At 38.5% G+C, this 24,233-nt stretch overlaps 1 protein-coding gene across 7 annotated transcripts in view; it reads left to right on the top strand.

Moving 5' to 3' along the window:
* RASGEF1B (RasGEF domain family member 1B) overlaps positions 1 to 24,233 on the top strand; it is a 642,507-nt gene that overhangs the window by 244,008 nt on the left and 374,266 nt on the right. The gene's annotated exons all lie outside the window — the stretch shown is intronic.

Genomic DNA, 24,233 nt, shown 5'->3' with positions numbered 1-24,233 from the left:
GATGAGTGATGTTGAGCATTTTTTCATGTGTCAGTTGGCCATCTGGATGTCTTCTTTGGAGAAGTGTCTATTCATGTCTTCTGCCTATTTCTTCACTGGATTATTTGTTTTTTGGTGTTGAGTTTGATAAGTTCTTTATAGATTTTGGAGACTAACCCTTTATCTGATATGTCATTTGCAAATATCTTCTCCAATTCTGTTGGTTGCCTTTTAGTTTTGCTGATTGTTTCCTTCACTGTGCAGAAGAATTTGAAAAATTTACAAAAAAATAATAATATAATAGATAACATTAAAGAAAAATAGTATGAATTGAAAATAAAAATAATTTTTTTCTCTTTCTGTATTCAAGAATAAGAAAAGAAAAAGAAAAAAAAATGAATAGATGGACCAGTGAACATACTGAAATACGATTGAAATTACATCGGTTTCCCCTAGAAGTCAAACTATGAAGCACTTTATAGTCCCTGAACTAAGCAGGCTGAGAGAATACTGGTGTTCCTGAAGATTGAGGTTTGCCCAGTCGGGCAAGGCTTAGTGTAATGGCTCCGTTCTCCACTAGATGGCGCTGCTAGGTGTGTTGTGCGTGAGTGGGAGGGGTGGAAATGGCATCACCCAGCTACCCAAGTCTCTAGTATTGGATCTCTGTTCTCCCTGACAAGCAATTGCACACCTGTCCTTTGTCTCTGGCTTCTTCCCACTCCCCATTTTTACACTGTTCATGACCAATTCGTCAGGTTGCCAGGTAGAACCTCCCTCCTGAGTTTTGTCTCAGATTTGGCTGTGTTTCCCAACCCCTCACTTCTGAGGAACTGTGGCTTTGACCCCCTCAGACCTTCTGGGCGAGGGTCTCACCAAGCAATGGCCGGGTGCTCGCCCACCCCCAGGAATATTTGCAGGACCATGTTGCTGCTGATGCCCAGAGACTGTGCCTGGGTGCCAGCCCACCCCAGAAAAAGTTCATATGATCATGTAGCAGCAGTGTTTCAGGGATTATGGAAAATCACAACACATATCTGGCACCAGGCTTCCCACTTAACGTCCTTGTTCCAGCACCAGCAAATGTGGTTGTTCTCTGGGGTCCGCTGGGATCTTTGCCTGTGGGGTGGCCACACAGTCTCTACCAAATGTCCTCCCAGCAGGAGAACTGCCTCTCCCCATTTGTCCTGAGGACCCCTCGGACCTCTCTCACTGCTCCTGGGGATTCACCTTTCCCACCAGAGCACTCCCAGGTATTGAGCTATGGAGTTTCAGACTCTGCGCTCCCCCTGTTTATAGAGTCTTAATGGAATTTAAACCCTCTCCTTTTTCCTTTCTCCCTTTTTTGTTCAGTCCCTGTGGCTGTTTCCACTTTTCCACTTTCTCTCCAGCTGCTTTTGGGCAGGTGCTTTTCTCACGTTCTCCCCCCATCTCCTTCCTCTCTCTGCAAGCAAAAACAGCTCCCTGCCCTCCGCAGCTTCTCTCTCTCCCAGTTCACCTCTCTGCGCTACATACCTGCTGAGTTTCTGTGGTTCAGGTTGTGCAGATTGTTGTGTGAATCCTCAAAGCAGTTTTCTAGGTGTGCAGGATGGTTTAGTGTTGATCTGGCTGCATTTCAGGGATGAAAGATGCAAAAAAACAACAACAAAAAAAAACCCAAAAAACTTCCATGCTGTACTGCCATCTTGGCCCCTCCCTCATGGCAGTTGTTTATTGATTTTCTGTCTAGATGATCTGTCCATTGTTGTAAGTGGAGTATTAAAGTCCCCTGCAATTACCACATTGTTAGCAATAAGGTTACTTAGGTTTGGGACTAATTGTTTTATATATTTTGGTGCTATCAAATTCGGTGCATAGACATTTATATTTGCTAGCTCTTCTTGATGGATAGACCCCATAATTATTATATAATGACCTTCTTCATCTCTTGTTTAAAATCTAGTTTGGCTGATATAAGTATGGCTACTCCAGCTTTTTTTTGACTTCCAGTAGCATGATAAAGTTTTCCATCCCCTCACTTTTAATCTGAAGGTGTCCTCCGTTCTAAAACGGGTGTGTTGTAGACAGCAAGTAGATGGGTCTTATTTTTTTTTTTTTATCCATTCTGATACCCTATTCTTTTGATTGGAGCATATAGTCCATTTACATTCAGTGTTACTATTGAAAGATATGGATTTAGTTAGAGTCATTGTGTTATCTGTAGGTTTCATGCTTGTAGTGATGTCTCTGGTCCTTTGTGGTCCTTGCAACATTTCATTCACAGAGTCCCCCTTAGGATCTCTTGTAGGGCTGGTTTAGTGGTGATGAATTCCTGCAGTTTTTGTTTTTCTGGGAAAACCTTTATCTCTCCTTCTATTCTGAATGACAGGCTTGCTAGATAAAGGATTCTTGGCTGCATATTTTTCCTGTTCATCATATTGAAAATTTCCTGTCACTCCTTTCTGGCCTGCCAAGTTGCAGTAGATAGGTCTGCTACTACCCTTATGTGTCTACCCTTGTAGTTTAAGGCCCCTTTATTACTAGCTGATTTCAGAATTCTCTCTTTATCTTTGTATTTTGCCAATTTCACTATCATATGTCATGCAAAAGATCAATTCAAGTTACGTCTGAAGGAAGTTCTCTGTGCCTCCTGGATTTCAATGTCTGTTTCCTTCCCCAGACTGGAGAAGTTCTCAGCTATTGTTTGTTCAAGCACACATTTGGCCCTTTTCTCTCTCTCTTCTTCTGGAACTCCTGTGATACAGATATTGTTCTGTTTCATTGAATCACTTAGTTCTCTAATTATCCCCTCATGATCCAGAATTTTTTTTTACCTCTCTTTTTCTCAGCTTCCTATTTTTCCATAATTTCATCTTCTTTTTCACCTATTCTCCCCTCTGCCTCTTCATTCCTTGCTGTTACCACCTCTATTTTATTTTGCGCCTGATTTATAGCATTTTTTAATTCATGATTACTATTTTCTAGTTCCTTGCTCTCTGTAGCAATAAAATCTCTGCTGTCTTCTATGCTATCTTCAAGGCCAGCAATTAATCTTATGACTATTCTAAATTCTTGTTCAGTTGTATTGTTTATATCTGTTTTGAGCAATTCTTTGGCTGTCATTTCTTCTTGGAATTTCTTTGAGGAGATTTCTTCCTTTTCATCATTTTGGCTAGTTTTCTGTCCCTTGTGTGTTTTAAAAGCTTGTTATATGCCCTGCACTTGTGAGCACTACTATATTAAAGAGGAGTCATGCACTGTCCAGGGCCTGACCCTTCAGGAGGTATTTATTGGAGAGTGTTACTTGCTCTCTGTTGTGACTTTGGTTACTTTATCTTCCTACTCATAGTGATGTTTTGGACCCTCCACCAGGTGTGCTGTGATTTGTTCATTGAAGTAGACCTATGGCCTGTCAGGTTGTCCTGGTGGGTCCCTCGAAGTGACTCTGTCTCTTTTCCTCCTGGACTCTTGGGGTTCAAAGTCCTTTGGCTTCAACACTTCTTTGAGAGATGAGGGAACTTTGATCCCCCTACTTTCAGCCATGTTGGCCCCTCTTTCCCTAGAAGGTACTTAAATACCATTTTAAAATGACCATAATGATAAAAGAATCACAGCATTTTCTATCATATTTACTTTGTTTTTGAATATGTGGTTAATTCAGTTTTCTGAAAGTAGCTAGAAAATCATTGTGAAATTCACATTCAGTACCCTTACTTTTATTTTCTGAAGGTGTTTACATAATGCTTAAAGAAAGAGAAAATAATCACAACTTCTCTCTCTCTGTCTTTATGCAGACCTACATAGTTTGCATATTTGCCAAATTTAATGTTAAAATGAAAAGCATCTTCAATCTTTCTCACCAGAGTCTTTAAGTCTTTACTTTTTCCTCTGAATTATTTAAACTGTGTTTCTTAACTCCATTTACTTGCTCTTTTGTTTCTTGGATAAAATACCTATAGTTGCAGGAAATTCAGTCCTCACTTTGTCTGAGAGTATTCTGTTTATCTGTGGAAGTTTCAGTGATCAGTTGGCTTTGGAGTGACTAGTTTTCTCATTATCATAGGGATTCAGGTATATATCTGCTAACGGAAGTATACTACATAAAGACATAGTGTGATTGGCTTCATTCATGTGGAAGAATAATGGGTTCCATTTAGGGAAAACATGTACTGTATCTTAACAGCATGAGTCAGCAGAATATGGCAGTTAACAACATGGGCACTGGATTCCAGCCGACTGGATATGAACCTCAGCTCTGCCACTCATTGGTTATGTGAGCTTAGGCAATTATTTAATCCTTCTTTGCCTCACTAGTGATAATAAACTGTATCTATTAAAATAGATATCTACTTGGATAATAAACTATATCAAATAGAGTGTGTTGTGAAAATGAAATAAATTAATTCATTTGGAAAACATAGATCAAAGAATTAAAAAAAAAATTAGCTATTATTTGAGGTCCTGCTCATTCCTTTTCAATTTGGTACCAGAAAGGGATGTAGGAAGAGGAATCTGAAAAGTCTTTATTTTTTAATGTTTAGAAGGGCTCAGGGCACCTGGGTGGCTCAGTCACTTGAGTATCTGACTTTCACCTAGGTCATGATCTTGCAGTTTGTGAGATGAAGCTCTGTCCTGACAGCTCAGAGCCTGGAGCCTGCTTTGGATTCTGTCTCTCTCTCTCTCTCTCTCTCTCTCTCTGCCCCTTCCCCGCTCATTCTCTGTCTCACCCCCCCTCAAAAATAAATAAACATTAAAAAATTAAAAAAAAAAGAAGGCCTCTCCACAGTCAAATGTCTGAGCTGTTTTTAAGTTAATCTCTCCACTTCGTCACTTAAAAAACAAACAAACAAAAACCCACAAAAAACCCCAACAAAGCAAAACCCCCAAAATACCTGCACTGTAAAGGGCCAAAACAATTTAAAATTTTAAGTGTCTCAAAAATGCCTTAAAAATGCCCATAGCCTCCTTTATATGGTGCAAAGCAGGAAATAAATAAGAAGTTTGGTTATGTGAAGCACGGGGTTCAAGGAGAAGGCAGGGGTCATAGAGAAAAGTGATATTTAATTTAGACATGGTGAGTCTGTATTCTGTAAATCATTCAGGTGAAAAGATTTAAGAGGATTTTATATGAATTTGGAATAATAGTCTATGAATGGAAATATGTATTTGAGAGTTTTGGACAACTGAAAGAGCAGAAGTTGTTTGGAGAAATGGAATAATAATTAGTGGGCAGATGATTGTGGTCATAGAGCATGATATAACAGTTTAGGATTTTAGAAGTAGAGCAGTCCTGGCTTATGACAAACTGTAGTATGAGAAAATTGAAATTAAGAGGATGTAAAAGAGGGTAAATTTTCACTTTTATAATCACATTGGAAAATGACTTTGCTGTTTGCAGAATTCTTTTTAAATAAAATAATGAGGGGCATTAAGGGAACTGGATTAGAGGTCTGAATGTCTTCTTTTCTAGCTGCCCTGCCTAATTTCTCCTACAACTTAGTCCCTGGTAGAAAGTAGCTATTCTTAGACTCATGCTAAGCTTTGGCTTTTTAAAAAGACTTCTTTAAAGGAAAGATTGAGGTTAAATAATTTGACACCTATAAAACCTATTTCTGTGCAAAATAAGTTGCCAACAGTGATGTAATGAAAATACTTGATATTAGCTGTCAATAGTGAATGTTAAGTGTCCCAATGTAGGGAAGGTAATTGACCAAGGCAGGTGTGAACATGGCTTAACTATAGATAAGATTGAGGTCTTCTGAAGAGTTCTCCTAAGTTCTGCTCCCACTCATAGTGAAGTTCACTTGGGTCATATAGATGACTTGGGTACCTTATTGTGAAGGAACTTTATGCTACTGGGCTTGTTCATAGACTATGTGCTGTTGTTTTCTTCTCAGGCCTCACACAGGGTCTGGCTTTCACCCTCTTCCCTACTTCACTCGGCACAGTTTTACAGTAATGCCCCATAGATGTTATATTGTATTCACCACTTTGAAGTCTTTTGGAGCAGTAATGGTTTAATCCTATTTTTGAAAGCAATTCTTGATGATCTATAAATTTATGTGTTGATTATATCAAGATGATTTTGACAATGATCACCACTTTAAATCCTTAACCAGCCATTTATAAAAAATTAAAGAGCTGTAAAGATACATATATACATATAAATGCATTCTCCAGACAAATGCATTCTCCTTGTTATTCCCTGAGGCTTTAGGTCACAAACCATCTTGTAATCTCCAGGTCTACTGGATGGGAGTATGTCTGACACCTTTTCCCAAAGTAGATCTGACTGAAAACATGGTCTATTACTTCCCCAGCCTCCTTTTTGAATTTTATTCCGTACTATTGCATCCCTCCTGATGGTCAGGGGAAGCAAGGAAAAAGGAGGGCATGCTTCTGGCTGGTTAGCACAGAAGAACTAAGGCAGCTTTTATAGAACTCATTTATCCTGGATTTAACACTACTTTATGCTTGCTTTTCTGGAGAGGAGATGTGAAGGTGAGGGAGGAAGAGAAGTAAACGAAGGAGGAGAAGAATGGTACCCCTGCTGTGAGACAAGCCTCGGGAATCTAACAGGAAGAAGGCAGGAGAGAGAATCCTAAGAGAAGTTAGGATTCCAAATTACCATAGCACCTTGAAGGCAGAGCTTTAACCTTTGTCATACACAAAACTTCACCTTGTATGACTCAATACTATCGTTGTCTCCACCACCGCCATCACATGCTCTTCTTGGAGTGGAAGTAAGAAAATGGAGGAGAGACTTGGGCTCCTTCTGGGAGATCAACATTTGTTTATTTGTTCACTCAACACATTTTGATGTTCATTGAGTACTTATTTATATAGTCATTGTTCTACACACTGTGTGGCTAGTGGGAAAGAGATTTAGAGAAATTGGAATTCTGATTGTTTCTGGATTTATACGGAATAAAAAATAATCTCAATCACTCTTATAATCTCCCTGATGAACAAATGTTATGTACGTATGGATTGGTAGTTTCTACACCACCAACCTATGAAATGTTAGAGTCTTTTACTCCTTTTCTTCTATATATTTTAAAATAATTTATTAATATATTTAATTACTAAAGATTGGGAAATTATCCAGGTCTGTTTTCATTCCAAGGTAAGAAGTTGTTTGGAGACATACCAATTTATTGTCTTGGCAGTTTGCTTAAACTGGCTCTATGGTTTTTAGTCTTCTGAAAGCCAGGGTGAAGAGTGCCAGGTTATTTGGCAAGATTTCTGTTCCACTGTGCAGTCAGACAGACATATGCTGAGCTGTGGAATAAACCCAAACCTTTTCTTAGACTAGGGACTTATGAGGCCTCTGAGGATGTAGGTCATGGTCACTACCATATACTGAAGAACTTTATATTGAAGATCTGCCGGTGCATAGCTGAGATGGTAAACTTGTGGCTTTCTGTTGAGAGCAGACATGAGCCATTCTGACTGAATGTGGAGTTTCTGGACTGCTGGTAAATTGGCTAGAGATTACCAACACAAGGATGTCCCCATACTGACATTTGGCCAGAGAATTTGGCACCAAAGAAGGCCTTCTTGGCCAGCTCCTGTGAACAAACTGGCCTAGAGTCTGACAATGAGAGTTGATAGTAATCCAAGGCTAAGGTGCTTCTTTGGAGAACATCTAAAGTTCCGTTTTTACTTATCTTGTTTTTGTATCTTTTCATAATTATAATTGAATAATTTATATATTTCTCTGTTAATAATTGCACTTGAATTCAGCTCATCTGATCTGCTTTTCTATTATACTAAGTGAAATTATCAGTTATTTCTAAAGAGAGAATTGGTATTGTGTTCTTTTTGTTTTCAGTTAAGTTTAAGAAGTTAAACTGTATCTTTGGGCAGTTTAGGACGTTACATACACTTCTGATGGTGGGGTTTGGAAACCTCTTCCTAAGTTACTAGGAGTGAAGAATCTGGTAGGAGTAACTGGATGTGAAAATGTGAAATTAATGACCAAATCTGCCATCTTATAACAAGTTTCTTGCCCCCGTGGTGAACTTCTCTGTACAAGTGGAAAACTGGAACAGCAACAGGTTGGTCCCTTTACTTAAGTAGTTAATTAAAAAGTCTTGATCCTTCCTTGGTGAAATGGAGGAGATTTCCAACAAGAGAATAAAGTTTGCAGTGTTGGCGTGGAATGTTGGAAGCTGGACAGCTCCATCACCGGGATCAACCTGGTCCAATCTTTTTGCTACTTGTTCCATGTTTTAATGGGTTAGTGTCTCTCTTGAGTGCATATTTATTTAATCTTTTGCTCACATTTGGCTTTCTCTCTTTAAGTCTTCATTTTTGTCTTGTTTATTTCAGGTTTTCATGTAGTTGCGATGTATGGAGACATGACTCTCATGTGTCTTATTTAATTTTTTCTCTAGTTACAAATTCTGTTCTCTCAAGCAGAGATCAATGAATTTTGCTCTACATTTCAAATAACAGTAGCTATTATTTTTAAATAACTAGCCATGAGCTTTATGACATAGGTGTATTCTTTTAAATTATGCCCTCATTTGAATATCTGCCTGTACTGCTATGTTGAAATACAGTTATCTCTGATTTAGTATGATTGCCTATTTTCAGACAATGCATTCTTGAAAATGTGCATGAAAGATGATCAATGGACTTCAAAATTTTAAGATGCCATGGGGTGGGATGGAGAGCTAGTGCTAGAGAGCTGAAATCTATTCCAAAATCCTGATTACTCCTACCCTTTTAGATACTATCTTCATTGATCTATTTATCTTATTTCATGTTACATTCTTTAATTATTTTCTTTCCTATAGACCATACAAATGACAAGCTTAAGTCTCATCATTTCCTGGCTGAAGTTGGGGTTTGTCATATTTGATAAAGCTAAAGTTTGCTTTTTTTTTAAATCCAAAAGCATAATCTTTATCTCTATTGATTCTTCTTTTATGAATTTCATTGAAGTTTAGTAGTATTATTTATATAGGTTGGACACATTTCTTGTTAAGCTTATTGTTAGGAATTTATTCATTTAATTTCTGGGCTATAAAGAATCTATTGACTTTCTTACTTTGATTTTTCTAAGCAGACAATCATGTGATCTGCAAACAATGACATTTTTGTCTTTGTTTCTAATATTTATTGTTCTGATTTCTTTTCATATTGCATTGGCTTTTAATATAACATTTTTTTGGGCTTTTAATATAACATTAAACAGTAGTTGCAGTGGGCACTTTGTCTTTGTCTTTTATATCATGATTTTGATGAGATCTTTATTACTTGTTACTAATTTTAGCATATGAATGAATTGATTTTTGTTGCATTTTGGTTCAAAATGGGGTAAAAAATAGAACATAATTGCACGTAGAACATAATGGCAAATAATTGCACATAAAAGATACTATGACAGAGGTAAAGATGGTGTCACTTCTGGAATTGAACTAGTGGTCAGCTAAAAGCATTGCCATACAATGGCCTGAAATGATCCCTAGGCAGTTTATGTTCAAAAGTCTACTTTAGGATAGAAACAATTTTTTGGATATATTTATGGAAATGTGAGGTGTATCAAGGTTCAAAGTTATAAATATGACATCTTCATATAAGAAATGTGGCTGTGACTATTAAAAACATGGTCTGAAATTTAAAAAAAAACATTATTTTCTGAGATTAGACCACCAGTGATCAGAAACTGTAGAGGGTACGACCCTCTTCCTCATTACCTCATAAACAAAAATTGGAACATGGATTTCTGATGGTCTATGAATTTAGACCAAAGTAAGTAGAATTATAAAATGAGAAGGGCACCTAATAAGAAGCATATGCATACCTAGAGAATTAAACTGCTTTCGTGCAGTTAATTTGTGGGCATGTTTAAATTAGTCTTAATTACTTGGAAATACAGATAAACAAGCATCAAAGTACTCTCTATTAAAAAAAAGCATTTCATGATAGCAAAAAACCAAAGTCTAGAAATACTAAAAGATAACTTCGTAAAACTTTAGTTGAAGAAGTTTAAAACATTTTTCTCCCTGAAGAGGCTATAGGTTTTGTTTTGTTTTTATTTTTTGGTAAATTATAGTGCAATAGTATATTAAAAGTAACTCTTTGGAAGAGGTTTGACTGAGAATCCCTCTGGGATGTCTTTAGTGGATCAATGGAAAAACAAATGCATCTGTAGTAGCTCGAGGCTTCATGGCTGCCTAGTTGGCCTGGAGCCCAAAGGGCAGTCACCAGCATTCTTTATGACATCTCCAAAGATGTGTGATGATCTCTCGTGTGGTTAAAGCCACTTTTCTTCTCTTGTCTGAATTGGAGGGTGTGACAGAATAAGAAGATATGTTTACAGGTAGGTTCCCCCCTCCAACATGGACTTCATTAATTCTTTTTGTACATCCAGTGCTCCAGTCAAACTAGATTGGTAGCTGTATCCCAACACTGCCACCATTCTTTGCACCTCTGAGCCTTTACTCTTGTCTGTTACATCTGTCCAAAATTCCTTTTCTAACTTTTTCATCTGTTCTACTCCAACCCAGTGTTGAAAGGCTAGCTGATCTTGAGTAGGTAAAAAAGAAAATTGTAACATTGCCTCATTTGTCTCCTCTTCTCTCTTGTCACTCCTCTGCTACCAACCAAACACAAAACCAACAAAATCAAATTCTCTCTGAGCTTCCATAGCACTGTTTACTTGTTTGTTACATTCTAGTTTGTACAGCAATTATTGTGCATTTTGATCTCTACCAAATTATCAACTCATAAAGGAAGAAAAAAGTATTTTATTCATTCGCCTTTTCGTTATGTATTCTCTGCTTTCTCTCTCCTCACTTTTCACTGTACTTTGCATATAGTGGATATTATAACAAATACTAAAGTATCTTAAAGATAAATTCTGTCATTACAATGAGATGAGATCAATGTACATGGCATGCACCATCTAAAACTCTCTGAAAAGGGCAGTTAAATAAAAAGGTAAAAGAATCAAGGGAATTTTTCTTTTTTTTTTAATTAAGTTTTAAATTTTAATTCTAGTATAGTTAACATACAGTGTTATATTAGTTTCAGGTGTACAATATAATGAGTGATTCAACTATTCTATACATTATTCAGTGCTCATCATGATAACTGTACTCTTATTAAAAATTTTTTTAATGTTTTATTTTTGAGAAAGAGAGCATGAGTGGGGGAGGGGCAGAGAGAGAGAGAGAGAGAATGAGACACAGAATCTGAAGCAGGCTCCAGGCTCTGAGCTGTCAGCACAGAGCCCAATGCGGGGCTCAAACTCACAAACCACGAGATCATGACCTGAGCCGAAGTCGGATGCTTAACCGACTGAGCCACCCAGGTGCCCTATCTTTTTTTTTAATTTTTAAATTTATTTTGAGAGAGAGAGAGAGAGAGAAAGAGAGAGAAAACAGTGGGGGAGGGGCAGAGAGAGAGAGAGAGAGAGAGAGAGAGAGAGAGAATCCCAGCAGGCTCCATGCTGTCAGCACAGAGCCTGACCCAGGGCTTGATCCCACGAACTCTGAGACCATGATCTGAGCTAAAATCAAGAGTCTGATGCTTAACCAACTGAGCCACATAGGTGGCTAGGGTACCATTCCTCCACTCACCACCCCTCTGGTAGCCACCGATTTGTTCTCTATAGTTAAGAGTCTGTTTCCTGATTTGTCTTTCTTTTTCCCCTTTGCTCATTTGTATTGTTTCTTAAGTTCCACATATGAGTGAAATCATGTGGTATTTGTCTTTTTCTGACTGACTTATTTTGCTTAGCATTTTACTCTCTAGCTTCATCCATGTTGTTGCGAAAGGCAAGATTAAAAAAAAATTGTTTAGTGTTTATTTATTTTAGAGACAGCATGAGTGAGGGGAAGGGCAGAAAGAGAGGGAGACACAGAATCTGAAGCAGCTCCAGGCTCTGAGCTGTTAGCACAGAGCCTGATGCGGGGCTTGAACTCATGGACTTTGAGATCATGACCTGAGCTGAAGTCAGACGCTTAACCTACTGAGCTACCCAGGCACCCTGCAAATGGCAAGATTTTTTGTTTTGGCTAAATAATATTCTTGTGTGTGAGTGTGTGTGTGTGTGTGTGTGTGTGTGTGTGTGTGTGTGTGTATACATATACATACATACACATACATACATACATACATACATACATACCACACCTTCTTTGTCCCTTCATATGGACAATTGGGCTGTTCCTGTAACTTGGCTTTTGTAAATAATGATATAATAAGCAGGGTTGCATATATCTTTTTGAATTAGTGTTTTTGTATTCTTTGGGTAAATATCCAGTAGTGGAATTACTGGATCATATGGTAATTCAGCCTTTTAATTGTATGATGACCCTCCATACTGTTTTCCACAGTGGCTGCACTAGTTTGCATCCCCACCAACAGTGAATGAGGGTTGCTTTTTCTTTACATCCTTGCCAACACTGTTGTTTCTTGCGTTTTTGATTTTAGCCATTCTGACAGGTATAAGGTGATATCTCATTGAAGTTTTGATTTGCATTTCCCCGATGATTAGTGCTGTTGAGCATCTTGTCATATGTCTGTTGGCTATCTGTATGTCCTTTTTGGAGAAATGTCTGTTCATGTCTTCTGCCCATTTTTTAATTGGATTCTTTGTTTTTTGGGTGTTGAGAAGGGACTTTTTCTTGAAAGTATTTTAAGTCAAAATTATGATGGTAATGTACCTAGAGCAAGATGGCTCTCATTTAGCTAGATCATGTCACATTCCCTGGAGACACACTCTGACGTGGAGATTTGTGTAGAGGGAATTTACTGGGGAGTGTGGGATGGGACCAGAACCTGTGGAAGGGAGGCAGGATGGAAGCAGGACTGGGCAGTTCCAACATAGGCCTCAGCTGGTCTCCTGGAGAGCTCTGGAGTGAGCTCAAAGTTGTTCCGTCTTGATTTTGAGTCAAAAAGGTCAAGTCTTTATACCACCATGTTGACCTTTATTGGAAAAGGTGACCTTGGGCTAGATGACCCTTTTTTTGCTGAAGGCAGTGACTAGATGGTGACTTGGCTGAGAGCTATCAGCTGCCAGCATTCCCAGAAGCTGGGGGAGTGAATGCCTCAGTTTTAAAGAGGGGATCTGAATGACATATCTTGGCACTATTTCTATACTAACAGGGTTAGGACACTGGTTGGTTAATTTAAGAACTCAGCTAAAGAGGAGAATCATAAAAACAATACATATATATCCACAAATACTTTATTTCAATTTAAAGCATATCAATGTATATTTATTTGCCAATCTTTTAATTATAGGAATAAGGCCTTTATTTGAGTAGACTGTCTGGTTAATGTTATATATCTTTTACAAGTGACATAAAATCATTGTGTAAAAAATTTAGATACTTGTGAAACATATTTTTATACATATTTTGAAAGCAGTATTTTTACTGATTTGCCTTTATTACGTCTTTGTTTTAAAATTTGCTTTATATTTTATCATTGCATAAATGCACATCTATTTTAAAATATCACATAGTTCTATAAACCTTATAATTAAAACAGCAATACTCTATCCCACCCCTTCTCACCTCTGAGCCTACTCTCCATAGGCAACTATTTCAACTTTTTTGGTCTGGATTTACCTCCATACACATATCTCTATTTTAAATTGTTGTTATTGTCTTGATTTTTCAGTTTAGGTAGTTTGCGTTGATGTCTGCTATACAAACTAATTACTTAGTTTTCTTATATCTCCTGTATTTGTCTCCCTGGCCCCTTTCTTCAACACACACTCTCCCCTTGGCTTCCAAGTGTGGTTATGTTCTAAAGTTGTGGTTGATATTATTGAGCCTATGTTACTATCATTTACAGCTAAACCATGTAGTATGTTATGATTGCATTTACTTTTCTATGTAACTTTTATGTGTGTTTTTTTTTTTTTTAAGAGTTAGTGATTATCAGAAACTCTCTGTTTCAATCTCTTCAACTGTAAAATGGGAATAATAACTGTACCCACTTCTTTGGGTAGTCAGAGCCATATAAGTGTTAATTACTAATTTTCATTGACTTTTTAAAAGTTTATTTATTTGAGAGATACAAAGACAGTGTGAGTAAGGGTGGGGCAGAGAGAGGGAGAGAGAGGGAGAGAGGGAGAGAGAGAGAGCAAGCGAGAGAGAGAATACCAAGCAGGTTCTACACTGTCAGTGCAGAGCCTGGTGTGGGGCTGGAACTTATGAAACCGTGAGTTCATGACCTGAGGTGAAACCTAGAGTAGGATGCTTAACCGACTGAGCCACCCATGTGCCCCTATTGACTTTGTTTTTTATCTTTCAGTCCCTAACTCATCTCACACTTCTGACCATTATAAATCTCCTTTTAATACACTTCACCACATATTAAGTGCTCAATGAATAACTGTTGAAAGATATGCACAACCAATACTTTAATTGTACTTTATGAACAGCAGAGTAATTTAATTGAGAGGACAATGCATTCAGAATTGGGAGGCCTGGTTTAGGGCCTGGATCTGCCTCTACCTAACTGTATGACCTTGGGCTGGCATATTTGATCACAGCTTTATCATCTGCAAATGAGAGAATTGAATTAGGTAATCCCTAGGGTATCGTTTAGCTCTGTAATTCTATTAATGAAATGAAGGATATGCAGAGAATACCAAAGTGTATACAATATAAGATTGTAATGATATTAACGGCCACCACTTCTAGCAGAAGACCTCCCGAAGACCTCTTAATAACCTGTCAGGCAAGATTATGAAGACATCACTCACACTGAGATAAAGGAGAATTTTGCTTAGTCATTCTGTGCCAGCAATTGTCCTGCCCCTTTGGGACACCTGGTTGTAATTTGAGGGAGCCACCACTAAATGTCGCTATAGGTTACTTAACAGTGGTCAGGAGAGCTCTAAGTGTCAGCCTACAAGCCAAAGAGCTACCGTGTAGTTTCCTTATAGATTTGGAACCATGTACTTGAAATACTTAAATTCAAACATAAGGAAACACTAAGACGGAAATTATGATTTTAAAAAGCAGATGGTAAAACCATCTAAAATGCCCTTTACTTCTTCCATTTGCCTTTTCCCTCAAAGGCTGTTTCTGCATATCTAGTTACTGGTGTAAACTGGGTAAACTGGTATTTAAAGGAACTCCCAACTGAGGAATTGCTTGACACTTTGGCCTATATGTTCATGATTTCTTTTTTCTCAAGATAAAGACAGCAAGCTACAGAAGGAACTATGGAATTTTCTGTTTCCTGCTTCTCGCTTCTGTTATATCTCCAAGCTTATCTACAATCCTAGGCACTTTATTTCATTAATTTTATGAAAATATGGCATATTTTAACATTAATATTTACTTATTTTAACATTTCTCAAATTGTAATGCTTTATATAATCAATGGGAACATATAATTAGTATTTTTTCTTTTTTAGTGATGTCTTATAATCAATGATGTCTTACGTGATAAAATACCATATCTGCTATTATGGGATACCCATTTTTTTTTTAACGTTTATTTATTTTTGAGACAAAGAGAGACAGAACATGAACGGGGGAGGGGCAGAGAGAGAGGGAGACAGAATCAGAAGCAGGCTCCAGGCTCCGAGCCATCAGCCCAGAGCCCGACTCGGGGCTCGAACTCACGGACCGTGAGATCGTGACCTGAGCTGAAGTCGGACGCTCAACCGACTGAGCCACCCAGGTGCCCTAATGGGATACCCATTTTAATTTATTAGAATTTAGTGCTATGTCAAAAGTTGTTTGATAGATAAACTTCCTTTTCTAGTCTGATTTTTTTTTAAACAGTCTCAGAGTGGAAGAAAGCACAATATTTATTGAATGTCCACCATTCAATAAAGTGCATATATGATTGTATTTAATCTTCATCATGCTGTGAAGTGGGGTTTTTTGTTTGTTTTCATTATATAGTCAAGTAAACTTTACACTTTATAGTCAAAGAGGCCCAGAAAGTTCAGTAACTTGTACAAAGTCATACTGCTACAATGGATCACTAATCAAAACAGTGCATTTTTATGTATTTTGGCTACAAATCTTATACTTTTTTTTAACAATATTAATTACACTGATATTTTGTGGTGCACAGCTTCTCTTTAGCAGCCCATACAACTCAGCCCTCTTTGAACAACGTACAGCTGTCTTCTGAGAGCCCTTTAAAAATGTTGAGGTGTCCAATTAAACAATATAGGAATGTTTTTTCTGAACTTTAGCCTCAATCTTTGTGATCAGAAGTATGCAGTGAGACTTGATGTCCCTGAGATATGAATTGTTTGTTGTTCCATGGGCTTCCCAGAGTAAACAGTGTCCCTGCAACATGGGGCACAAGACAGCTCAGCTCGTTCAGGGCATTTGGATTTCCTTCGTCTTCTGGCAGACCATTCTAGGAAACCATTTTCATTATACCTTGAATTAAAAAAAAAGTTTCTAACTTATAGAAAGCTGGTTTATCTACTTTAGGATATGGTTTCAATCAGAGTTTACAAGCCTCACGGAGGGCCAGTCTGTATGTTGTTAATGGGAAGGATTTAGTTGTTCTTCCTTAAGCGCCCAAGGGGCAAGGCTGAGAAACAGAGCAAATTTCTTTCAAAGGTCTTTGTTGTGACCATCCCTTGTATGCAAATGGCACTTACGGGTAAAGTCAAAAAGGATGAGAGAACAGAAGGCAGTTTTCTGGTCATCATTGTGTTTGCGTAGGCCTGGGGTAGCTAAATTTTCAATTCCCTGCAACTCTCAGAAATTGCTGGAAAACATTCTCTTCTAATTACTCACCTCATGTCCTGAAGGCCATTTGTTGTCTACAGCCTGTACTTACGTTTTCTGTTTATAATCCTCTTTATTTCAAATTCTCTTATTTCTAAATCTAAAAACAAAACATTAGCAATCTGTTGGAGGTACCGTTCCATTCATCTGTCTAGGGATTTATCGTCAAAATACTTCTTTTATATCAGCAACTTGAGGTCTTACGATGATAAATAATCTTCTGTCCTGTTTTACAATGATTTCCCAAATAGAGGGCCCAAGATAGCATGTATAGTGTATAATAGCCAAAAATTCAAGATTGCTAAGAAATGAGTTGATCACAATTGCTTAAAATTCCCTTGACTTAAAGAGAATACTGTTTGCATGGGGCACCTGAGTGGCTCAGTCGGTTAAGTGTCGGATTTCAGCTCCGGTTATGATCTCATGGTTCATGAGTTTGAGCCCCGCATCAGGCTCTGCATTGATGGTGTGGACCCTGCTGGAGATTCTTTCTCTGCCCACTCCCACATGCTTGTGCATGCACATGCTTTCTCTCAAAATAAATAAACCTTAAAAAAAAAGAAGCAAGAAAACCATTTGCTGACGCAATTTTGAAATGATGTATTTAACTTTCCATCTCTCAAAGGAAGTAATGACTCTATTATATGTTATCTGGGTAACATTGGATAAAACCTGTTTTCACCTATTCAGAGCCATCTGTCCGTGTTTGCAGTGATTGCTCTGGGAAGGAAGGCCAAGTGATAGCTATGAGGCTTTTCATTTTATCTGAGATTCTTGAATCCTCCCATGTGAAATTGATGAGTTATATGATATATGTGGCAAAACGCAAGGAATTCAACAAATACTTATTGAGCACCAGCTATGTGTCATGCATGGTACCATATGCTGTCACTGACATAGTTCCTGCCTTTGGGGGAACTAATATTCTATGAGGGGTGCAGACAAGTAGACAGTTACAGTTCACTGTGATAAGCAGTCTGACAGGGATTAGTGTGGTATGAGGTGAGAGCACATAGCATGGTTCTGATTTGGAAGATCAGGGAGAATTTCTTTGAGGAAGTGCTATCTCCTAGGTTTCTTCTAGGAAGTGCTTTTCTGTGACATTCTGGTGTTTCTACTCTTCTGACTGTTTTTTGTTAATTTCTTTAGCTGGTTCTTTCTCTTCATCTTAATAAATATTAGTGCTCCCTAGTGGTTTGTCCCAGTTCCTTATTTCTTATAATCACAAATTTTCCTAGGCACTCTCAATTATAACTGTGGCTTCAACTACCCTTATACACAGTTGGTGCCTAACTATAGCAAGTCTTAGGCTATTAAAAAGAGCTTTATGACTTGAGAGTTTTCTGTAGTTGAATCAATAGGTTGTGATGAGTAAGGAAGAGAGAAGAATCAAAAAAGACATTGAGATTTGTGGTCGAAAGAGGGAATACAATGGTCTCACCAGTAAATAAGATGTGAACAATTGGAGACAGTTTTTCAGTAGGGGAATGCAATGTGTTCAGTTTTGGACAAGTTGGAGATGCCTATGGGACATTCCAGTGCAGATATTTAATAGACAAAGATATTTAATAAAATAATGAATCTGAAGCTTGGGAGGGAGGTCAGGGATGAACATCCATATTTAGAATGATCATCATATACTAATAATTGAAGCCATAGAATAGATGGATTATGTTCATATTCAATAAATTAAAAGAAAATCTATGTACCAGCCATTGTGACATTTAGAATAGGAATATGAATATGGCTTGGCCTCTGCTTCCAAAGACTGCTCTGGGGTAAGGGGCATAATCAAATAAATGCAATATAGTGTGGCAAAGGTTATTGTAGAAATATGTGCAAAGCACAGAAGTGGCACAAAGTAAAAAGAGATTCACACAGGAAGGATGGAAGACGTGTAAGAGAAGCAAACTAGGATCGAAACAACTCCTAGCACTTCTCCAAAGAATATGGGAAGCTTCACAGATTTGCTTGTCGTCTCCCAAGGCACATGTCACATCTCATTCATCAATGTCCTCCCAGCAGAACCCAGCCTAATGCTTGCAACATAAGTGCTCTGTAATGTTTGTTGAATAAATGGGCCCAGGGCAGTTGGAAATAAATGAAAAAAAAAAAAAAAAAAAAAAAAAAAAAGCATGGGATTTCCTCAAGCCCTAGGGAACACTTTAATCATCTCTTATTAGCCTTTCACGTTGGGGGAACTTGTGCAGGTGCAACTCAAATTCTCTGAAGAAATGAAGATGTAGCAATTTACAATGAGGACAAGGGCTGCGTCTGGCAGTGGTCTAATTATGAAATGTGCTTATGGCAAGCTAGATCTTTTATTTTTGTTTCTGGTGCACAGTAAAGTTGTGGAGCCATTGTTTTTTTGTTATTGTTGTCAAACTGTCACTTACAGTGTCTGAGATAATATGGTGCATCACCATTCATTTAAATTTTTTTTTTTTAACATTTATTCATTCTTGAGAGAGAGACAGAGCATGAGCGGGGCAGGGGCAGAGAGAGAGGGAGACACAGAATCTGAAGCAGGCTCCAGGCTCTGAGCTGTCAGCACAGAGACTGATGTGGGGCTCAAACTCACAGACCGCGAGATTGTGACCTGAACCGAAGTCAGACACTCAACCGACTGAGCCACCCAGGCGCCCCATCACCATTCATTTATTAATGACAGCGTCAGGCTTTTAAACAGGAACCATCACATTGGGCCTTGCAACCTCCATGCTTGTTGTGTGTCCATTTAAATGATTTGTAATCATCAGTAATTATGAAAATGTCTTTCTTTCTTGACCTTCTCCCTCCCCTCCTACCCCACCCTCTAAGTTTACATGTTAGTATTTTATCAGCTTGGATTACAAATTAACATCTTTGACTTTCTTTTCTTTGTTTTTTCCTAAAGATATATTTAGTTATATCTTAGTAAACAAAATACTATGAAAAAGAGAAAGACATTGTGTTAAAGCCTTATGATAGAAGATATTCCCACCACTTCATTAGTCAGATCCCCTCCAAGAGTTAAGCACCTGCAACGTCATTGTTCAAGGCTGGTACCAGTTTCAACCCCATCTTTCCTGTGAAGTTTGAAGGAAGGACTCGTATCATTAAGCACCTACAACTAAGCTTGAGATGAATATACTTCATACCATAAGTCATTATCCATGTAGTTTAGCCAAGAGCATGAAGATTTTCCAGTTTATAATAACCTGAAGATCATTCAAAGGAGGCCAATCCCTCCTCCCTGCTCCCAGCTACTTGCTCTTCTTGAGCCCAGGCTTCAAGTAAATCTGTAACTTTTTCCTTGCCTCCCCATTCACCATAATGGGCTTAGTGGCACAGATATAGCCCGTGGGTATTGGCGAAGTCCGTGGCTGGAGACAGAGCTGGAGAAGAAGTCTAGAGTTCCCAGAAATAATAGTAATAGTTACTTTTTTAAAAAAATGTTTATTTTTGAGAGAGATAGACACAGATTGCAAGTGGGGGAAGGGCAGAGAGAGAAAGAATCTGAAGAAGCTCCAGGCTCCAAGCTGTCAGCACAGAGCCTGACATGGGGCTCGAATTCACGAACTGCGAGATCATGAGCTGAGCCAAAGTCAGACGCTCAACCGACTGAGCCACCCAGGCGCCCCAAAGATAGTTACTTTTTATTGAGCACACATCCTCGTAAATTCTTGCAAAATAGTCTAAGGTAAATGGTCTTGTTCTGATTTTACAGATAAGGAATTGAAGCTCAGAAAATTTAAATGATGAACCCCAGTCCACATAACGACGGGGCAGAGCTGGGATTTTGGCCCATTCCCTTTCCATTAAGTTGCCCTGCCTCCTCGGAAGCACACTTTAGGCCTAGCCATGCTTTTATGTGAGTGTCTTTTAGAAAAAGGTGTCAGTTGCTAAGAGATACATAACAACAGTGACTTTCTTCTCTGTTCTTGGGAAGGCAAGTGGTGATGTGCCAGGGCCGAGGTGGGAATGAGGAGGAATGCAACAGGGAGGATGAGAGTATAGATATTGGTAGCAGCCAGTAGTTGGCTGAAGATGTGGATTCTCTTCTGTTTACTTCAAACATGAGTATGAGTAGGCAGGAAATGAGAATAAGTTTAGTGACAACACTTCTCTCTACATTAAGGAAATGCAGTCTTAGAGATGAAGGATAATTGGAATAATTAATTTGGAGTAAAGATCCCGACTTTCTAAAGATTCATGACCATGGTGAATTATGCTAGTAATTTGGAAGGATACACTCCCAGCTCCTCAAGGGCATAACAGTTCCAGGGAAGTCCACAGACCTATGCAGCGTGAGCAAAATGGTATTTCCTTCTGTGAATTTCTTTGTTCCTTGGTGCTCTCTTTGGCTTTACCTAGTGGCAGATCTGGAAATCTGGAGCTGTCAGCTCAAGTCCAGTCCCTGCAGAGCACAGTGGCAATGTTCCAATTCCTTATGGTGGTGAGTGTGAAGACGATTCTGCATGCAGGGTAATATTTATGGCTTGTCAGCTGTTGGCACTATAGAAATGGGCTCAAGATGGCTAGAGCAGCTTTAGTGGATGATGAATGTTTAGAATGATGATCTAGGGAACTGAGTTACAGCACAGCCTCCTAGCGTCAGAACGTTCTAGTCCAGAACATTCCCTAGAAGAAGAAATTCTTGATTCAGCAGTAACCCAGGGCCAAATATGACCAGAGATGTTGAACATTTGCCTTGGACTTGCTGTTTACCTCAGAAAGTCCATTTGCTCATAGCTTTGTGTGTGGTATGTGTCTCCTTGTCCACTTCCCTGATACATCTGAAGATGTGGGTGATTGAAGGGGCTTATGTCTGTTTCCACCCTGCCCTTGTCCCATGACTCAGTCAGTTGATCATCACCCTGAGCTTAGTGTTAATATTTATTTCTGAAGAGTAAGACAGAATAAATCTATCCACGTATCAATGCCGTTATGTGTACAAAGTATTTTAAAGTATATGGTTTTCATTTCATCTGCATAATAACCTTCTATGTGGGTAGGAAAAAGTCTATTATGTTCTCTTGAAGATGGGAGCCCATGATTTAATCACAGTTATGAAAATAGTAATTAGTGGAATCAGGACTAAAGTCAGGTGTTTTTGATTCCTAGGTCCATACCCAGAGGCAGACAAACTATAGCTTAGGGGATGAATCTGGCCCACTGCCTGTTTTTGTACAGCCTGCAAGCTAAAAGTGGTTTTCACGTTTTTAAATAGTTGGGAAAAAAAGTAAAAGAAGAATAATATTTTGTGACATATGAAAATTACACGTAATTCAAATTTCAGTGTCTGTAAAATAAAGTTGTGTTGGAATACAGCCACACTTATTGATTTATATATTGTCTATGACTTTTTCATGCCGAGTTGTGACAGAGACCTTATGGCTCACAAAGTCTAAAATATTTACTATCTGTCCTTCTATAGGAAAGGCTTGTCAACCATGGTGATAGATGATTAGTGAATAGAGATCCCGGTACATATTATGGTATTAGATTGCTAGGGTTACCATAAAAAGCATAAACTGGGTGGCTTAAAACAACAGAATTTCATTGTCTCACAGTTCTGGAGGCTAGAAGTTCAAAATCAAGGTGGCAGCAGGACCATGATCTCTCTGAGACTGGGTAGAATCCTTCCTTGCCTCTCCCTGCCTTCCGGTGGTGGCCACGAATCCTTGGTGTGCCTTTGTTTGCATCTGCATCCATCCAGTCTCTGCCTCCATCATCACATGGCTGTCTTCACTTCATCATCCTTCTGTGTGTGTCTGTGTCCGTGTCCAAATTTTCCCCTTTCTATAAGGATAGCAGTCATATTGGATTAGGACTCACCCTAATGGCTTTATCTTAACTGGATCGTCTGTAAAGACCCTATTTCCAAATAAATTCACATTCATAGATCTCAGGGGTTAGGACATTAGCATCTCTTTTTGGGGGACACAATTCAACTGATAACACTTTTTTCACTATAATGGATTGTCCCCACATTAGCATTAGTCTTCTTCTTTCCCTACCTCAATCCCTTTGTTCCTCCTTCCCTGCTTCTTCCTTTTCCTCCCTCTTGCCTCCCTTACCTCAGTCACTATACATTCAGCAAACGTTTTTGATGTCCCTACTGTGTCCTCATCCTTACACCCATCACTATGCTAAAGCATAGGGTACAAACTTGATGAAGAGTTGGCCTCTGATAAGCAGTGTGGGTCAACTTCTATCAAGGGGTTTGTATAAGGGACAGTAGATATTACAGTCAAGATTTGGAGGGATCTTAAGCATCTAAATTCCCCAATATTGAGTAATAATATTTCAAAATAATTGATTTAAAGTATTTAAATTTAAATAATTGATTTAAAGTATTTAAAGTATCACAGCTTACTGACTCAAAAATTATAGATGCTAATAGACATAGAATTTTAATGTAGACTTCCCTTACTGTTCTTTTAAAATCAAAATGTACTGAAATATTCTGCTCCTCTCCTTTGCTTCAGTTCCTTCTATCTTTCTTCCTTTCAGCAGGTATCAGGTCCGATTAGGATATTCTGCTCCGGGAAGAACAATGGAATGACCCTGAGTAGGGTCATTTGGCCTTGTTATATTAAGTTGATGGCTTTAGAGAGATTTGGTCTGCAGCCTTGAGAAATGAAGCTCGACATCACTCAGTGGGTGTCATTTGCCCCAATATGTTGTATTTTGTTGTGTCTTCATTGAGGCTCTTTGTTGTTCTGCTCTCTCCTCCTGGCACTAATTGGCTATGTTCAAATACTGTCATGAAGTGCATGAAATGTGTTCTGACAGCTTCTCCTCCCTTTGCCCCAGAGCATACCATCTTGTTGGTCTCACAGGATCTTCCTGGCCAGGGTCAGGGGTATGAGGGTGCAGCCAAGGGAGTCTGGCCTCTTCATGGTGATTCTAGTGGGGGCTATTTGTGGACAACAGCCTCGGGTGCCATCATTTTACCTCTATGTTATTTGTAAGCCATGGAATTCCTTCTGCTTGCTGTATATTCAGAGCTTCCTACTGGTTATCTACCTCAAAGATACTAACCTGGTGGAAATATCGAAGGTCCGCTCCCTGCAGGAAGGGGGGGAGCTGGTACTAAAAATGTAATACCTCTTCTCCCAACGGTATTCTCTTCCTAGAGTTCCTAGAGTTCCTAGAGTTCACAGTTGCTGTCAACCTTAACTTTATTTTTGGACTTTATATATACATTTCTCAGTTTATGTTCCACCTAGCCCTTTTAAGGGAGCTTAAAAAAATCTTGTATATAATTCACTATGAATGCAAAGGCTCATTAGCTTTATAAATGATGCTGAGTAAGAAGAAATTAGTGTTTATCAGTAAAGAACCTTTGATATTGGTATTGTCGGACTGGAGCAACCTCACTTTGTTAGTTTTTAAATGAATTTCTTATTGTACTCTGATGGTTACAGAGTACGATTCTCATAGCACAGTTCTACCCTAGAAATACTTCTGAAGGTCAGTGACCTGAATCTCGATTTGACTACTTACTAGTTAAGAACACCTGGGCAAGTCACTTAACCTTTCTGTTTC

Source organism: Panthera uncia, chromosome B1, assembly GCF_023721935.1.
Source record: "Panthera uncia isolate 11264 chromosome B1, Puncia_PCG_1.0, whole genome shotgun sequence".
NCBI classification, from domain to species: domain Eukaryota; kingdom Metazoa; phylum Chordata; class Mammalia; order Carnivora; family Felidae; genus Panthera; species Panthera uncia.
This window is presented reverse-complemented; position numbering and strand designations above follow the sequence as displayed.